This window comes from Sander lucioperca, chromosome 9 (assembly GCF_008315115.2).
Source record: "Sander lucioperca isolate FBNREF2018 chromosome 9, SLUC_FBN_1.2, whole genome shotgun sequence".
Classification (NCBI taxonomy): domain Eukaryota; kingdom Metazoa; phylum Chordata; class Actinopteri; order Perciformes; family Percidae; genus Sander; species Sander lucioperca.
This window is the reverse complement of record NC_050181.1, coordinates 40,435,864-40,441,930: the sequence shown is the minus strand read 5'-3', so window position 1 is coordinate 40,441,930 and position 6,067 is coordinate 40,435,864.

The following is a 6,067-nucleotide window of genomic DNA, read 5'->3' as shown; positions in this document are numbered from 1 at the left end:
ACACACACACACACACACACACACACACACACACACACACCCCTTCATGCTTCATCAGTGGGGTAGGAAAACATCAGTCATGGTTGAATGCTGAAAAAAGAAACCTAATGGGATTTGGCCCCTCACACCCACATACACATAGAAAACAGTGTGTACCTTTTTTTAGATCCCCTCAGCTATACGTTTCACACCTTGTTACTATCTGTGGTGCTATTAGTCTCTGTCTCTGTGTGTCCGCCTCTACCCATGTTGTTAAAGAAGATATTTTTACCTGAGGAACAAAACTTAAGTAGTGTTGTAAGATCTCCTTCAATAAAGGTTGCTACACCAAAGTGTCTCAGCTCACTTTTGTCCACACATGCACAGACTTGAAATCTGTGGCTTCCAAAGCCAGTATACAAAGATCCATTTTCATATGTTGATACATAAATATACCGCTAAAGATCCTCCTAATGTAATTTTACATAAAACCCTCTTATACTTTGGTGATCCCCTGACTTTCCATCCAGTCAAACAAATTCCAGTACTTTGTGTTTAGTGCTAATTAGCAAATGATAACATGCTAAACTAAGATGGTGAACGTAACTGTACCTTAACATCAGTATTTTAGCATTATCCTTGTGTACATGTTAACATGCTGACATTGTGTTCAGATGTTGCGTCTGAATGTGTTAACATTTAATAATACGTATACAGCCTTACAAAGCCGCTGGCATAGCTGTAAACTATTTAAGTCTTGCAAATTTGTTGCTGATCTGGGATGCAGTTACATTGCTACTGTGGGGTCAAAAAGAGAAAATGGAGGCAAACTTTAAAACTACTATTCAGTTTGATTTTGTAGGCTCACTCAATTTTGGCCCACCGTATTTTATGTAGCTGTGTGCACAGTTCTGTTCTAGCGGTGTGTCTCTAGAGCAATGTTGAGCAGTAGATTGGGCCACCACTTTTGTCCAGAGTGAAATATCTCCTAATATTCCATACTATTGGATGAATGGCTTTCACATTTGTGCTGTAGAAGATAATCCACATCACTCATGGTGACCACAGTTACTTTACTCTATAGTTACTTTAAAAGAAATACTAACTTCTGCCAACTACGAGCAAATGACAAAATACCCATTCAAATTGCAGTGTTGCAGCAGGATATCAGCCCCCACGGGCATGCGTATTGTTGTTCTCCCATTCTCGTGGCATGTGACTGTCGTTTTCAGACTGGAGGATCGTAGTTCTTAGAACACTGTTTTGATGGACTTTTTAGATCCTATTCTAGAGTAGGTACTCTCCAAGCACAAGAGGAACCTGGTGTGACGTAACTGTACATTGACTGGTTGAACACATTAGCCACTGCAGCATAGGAAACCAACAAATTATTGGATATCCGTACATGTACATATCTCAGTGTCCTGGTAGCTCACCTGGTAGATCATGTGCTCTGTATACTAGAGCATCCTACGCTGCAGTCTTGGTTTAATTCCAACCTGCAGCCCTTTTCTGCATGTCGTAACTCAGACACAAATAAGCACAGAATGATTAAAAAATGAGACGTTCCAGTTAGTCTCAGAAGATCAGAATTAACAACAGATAAGCAACTGATTTTGTTCCTATGCGAAAATTACTTTACACTTACACTTACATTACATTACATTACACTTTTTTTCTGTTGCAAAGCCCCAATTTGCTTGCCCCATATGAACCATCACCTCTACTCCTAAACATCAGCATGTGAGCATTGTCAAGCACCTCTGTGCCCAAGTACAGCCTCTTAAAACCACAAAACAGTGGTTTAATTAATATGACAACAGTGGGGGTATGTTTACAACCTGTCATACACCACTGTTATCTGACTGCTCATTTTCCCATCCTGTTGACCTTTAGTGATGTGTCATGTCCCCTGATCTTAGCCATTAACTTAGTGAGTAAAATGTTATAATGACCACTAATAAAAAAAACTGATTTATTCTTTAACTACCGAGTGCAGCAATGTGATAGTTTAGTAGGCGGACTCCATATAAACACAAGGCCCAAGTCAAATCCACTATGTCAGCAAGTAACTGCCTGCTAAACTGCCCTTGAGCAACGCATCTCTACCAGCTCCAGGGTTGCTGTGCTGCAGCTGAGCCTGACCTCTGACCTCCCTGTTGATGAGGGGCAAGAGAAGACAGAATTCCTCCTTCAGGGGTCAAGGGTGTATCACTGCAAACTGCATCTTTTTGTTGTATCCTACTCTTCACTGCTGGGTGTGCAGAAAATATACAACACATGGACACACAAATGTTAAAGTGTTTTCTTCTCTATGGCTCAATGAGACACATGTTTTTTATTAAACATTCACACTCACACTACAGCAGAATTTCAGTGGAACAGTTTAAGTTACTTTACTGTTTTTTTTCCTGTGGTCCTGATTTTGAGCCATTGTTTTGATCTTTGCTGTGTGCATTTTTATGAGAGTGTGTGCGCTGCATGTCTTTGCACTGTTTGATACATCTCTAATGGTAAATGGTAAATGATAACATGCTAAACTAAGATGGTGAACGTAACTGTACCTTAACATCAGTATTTTAGCATTATCCTTGTGTACATGTTAACATGCTGACATTGTGTTCAGATGTTGCGTCTGAATGTGTTAACATTTAATAATACGTATACAGCCTTACAAAGCCGCTGGCATAGCTGTAGACTATTTAAGTCTTGCAAATTTGTTGCTGATCTGGGATGCAGTTACATTGCTACTGTGGGGTCAAAAAGAGAAAATGGAGGCAAACTTTAAAACTACTATTCAGTTTGATTTTGTAGGCTCACTCAAGTTTGACCCACCGTATTTTATGTAGCTGTGTGCACAGTTCTGTTCTAGCGGTGCGTCTCTAGGGCAATGTTGAGCAGTAGATTGGGCCACCACTTTTGTCCAGAGTGAAATATCTCCTAATATTCTTTACTATTGGATGAATGGCTTTCACATTTGTGCTGTAGAAGATAATCCACATCACTCATGGTGACCACAGTTACTTTACTCTATAGTTACTTTAAAAGAAATACTAACTTCTGCCAACTACGAGCAAATGACAAAATACCCATTCAAATTGCAGTGTTGCAGCAGGATATCAGCCCCCACGGGCATGCGTATTGTTGTTCTCCCATTCTCGTGGCATGTGACTGTCGTTTTCAGACTGGAGGATCGTAGTTCTTAGAACGCTGTTTTGATGGACTTTTTAGGTCCTATTCTAGAGTAGGTACTCTCCAAGCACAAGAGGAACCTGGTGTGACGTAACTGTACATTGATTGGTTGAACACATTAGCCACTGCAGCATAGGAAACCAACTCAACTTGCTATACTAACCGGTGGCCGGTTTATGTCACCAAAGCATTCCTATTGGCGGTTATTCCAGAATTATATGACCCATAGCAAAGGAAGGAAAATTCAAGATGAAACTAGTCAACCAAATAGACATCTCAATTGTCACTCCTGAGAAATATACATGGTTTAGTCTCACAGTGATCACTGTGTGGACTCTCTACATTTTCTTACAGGTGTCAAAACTGCCCTTATCAGAGCATTCCACAGAGCCCCTGTTTGTGTGTGTGTGTGTGTGTGTGTGTGTGTGTGTGTGTGTGTGTGTTGGTTTGTTTGTTTGTTTGTGTGGCCACTTGCATGGTGATGCATATTTCTGTGCATGATTTACAGCATCCGTGCATGTATAGTTGTGTGTATGTGGCTGAGTGTTTGCGTGTGGGGGGGACTGTTCCTCAGAAATTTGTCTTGGCTCCTCTGTCGTTTGTCTAAGACCCAATTTCCTCTCTCCTTTTTTTCTGAAGCCCTAGCGATTGGACCTCTCACTACCATCTTACTCTCAGACCTCAGAACAACCTTTTTCCACCGAAATTCACTGGTAGTGACAAGTAGTTTTGCACATGAACATAACCGTACGTGTTCATGATGTGTGCACATCCCTGTGTGTGTGTGTGTGTGTGTGTGGCTCGATGGTGTTTTTTGCCTCCAACGGCGCCTTCCAGGCAGCTAACCCTAACCTTAACCCTAAACATAACCATTGCCGCGCTGCCTGGGAGGAGACGTTGGGGGCAAAAAACACCAAAGACTGTGTGTGTGTGTGTGTGTGTGTGTGTGTGTGTGTGTGTGTGTGTGTGTGTGTGTGTGTGTGTGTGTGTGTGTGTGTGTGGATCACTGTGTGGACTCTAAATTTTCTTACAGGTGTCTCATTTCTAGAGTCTCAGGTAAAAGAAAAGTCAGAGTAGTGAAAGCTCTCAAATAACTTCAATATGATACTAAAATTATTGGATATCCGTACATGTACATATCTCAGTGTCCTGGTAGCTCACCTGGTAGATCATGTGCTCTGTATACTAGAGCATCCTACGCTGCAGTCTTGGTTTAATTCCAACCTGCAGCCCTTTGCTGCATGTTGTAACTCAGACACAAATAAGCACAGAATGATTAAAAAATGAGACGTTCCAGTTAGTCTCAGAAGATCAGAATTAACAACAGATAAGCAACTGATTTTGTTCCTATGCGAAAATTACTTTACACTTACACTTACATTACATTACATTACACTTTTTTTCTGTTGCAAAGCCCCAATTTGCTTGCCCCATATGAACCATCACCTCTACTCCTAAACATCAGCATGTGAGCATTGTCAAGCACCTCTGTGCCCAAGTACAGCCTCTTAAAACCACAAAACAGTGGTTTAATTAATATGACAACAGTGGGGGTATGTTTACAACCTGTCATACACCACTGTTATCTGACTGCTCATTTTCCCATCCTGTTGACCTTTAGTGATGTGTCATGTCCCCTGATCTTAGCCATTAACTTAGTGAGTAAAATGTTATAATGACCACTAATAAAAAAAAACTGATTTATTCTTTAACTACCGAGTGCAGCAATGTGATAGTTTAGTAGGCGGACTCCATATAAACACAAGGCCCAAGTCAAATCCACTATGTCAGCAAGTAACTGCCTGCTAAACTGCCCTTGAGCAACGCATCTCTACCAGCTCCAGGGTTGCTGTGCTGCAGCTGAGCCTGACCTCTGACCTCCCTGTTGATGAGGGGCAAGAGAAGACAGAATTCCTCCTTCAGGGGTCAAGGGTGTATCACTGCAAACTGCATCTTTTTGTTGTATCCTACTCTTCACTGCTGGGTGTGCAGAAAATATACAACACATGGACACACAAATGTTAAAGTGTTTTCTTCTCTATGGCTCAATGAGACACATGTTTTTTATTAAACATTCACACTCACACTACAGCAGAATTTCAGTGGAACAGTTTAAGTTACTTTACTGTTTTTTTTTCCTGTGGTCCTGATTTTGAGCCATTGTTTTGATCTTTGCTGTGTGCATTTGTATGAGAGTGTGTGCACTGCATGTCTTTGCACTGTTTGATACATCTCTTCCTGTGTAAATCTTTTCTGAAGAACAGGAGCCAAAACTGCCCTTATCAGAGCATTCCACAGAACCCCTGTCTGTGTGTGTGTGTGTGTGTGTGTGTGTGTGTGTGTGTGTGTGTGTGTGTGTGTGTGTGTGTGTGTGTGTGTGTGTGTGTGTGTTAGTTTGTTTGTTTGTGTGGCCACTTGCATGGTAATGCATATTTCTGAGCATGATTTACAGCATCAGTGCATGTATAGCTGTGTGTATGTGGGGGGGACTTTTCCTCAGTAATTTGTCTTGGCTCCTCTGTCGTTTGTCTAAGACCCAATTTCCTCTCTCCTTTTTTTCTGAAGCCCTAGCGATTGGACCTCTCACTACCATCTTACTCTCAGACCTCAGAACAACCTTTTTCCACCGAAATTCACTGGTAGTGAGCGGTAGTTTTGCACATGAACTTAACCGTACGTGTTCATGATGTGTGCACAACCCTGTGTGTGTGTGTGTGTGTGTGTGTGTGTGTGTGTGTGTGTGTGTGTGTGTGTGTGTGTGTGTGTGTGTGTGTGAGAGAGAGAGAGAGAGAGTGTGTGTGTGTGTGAGAGAGAGAGAGAGAGAGAGTGTGTGTGTGTGTGTGTGTGTGTGTGTGTGTGTGTGTGTGTGTGTGTGTGTGTGTGTGTGTGTGTGTGT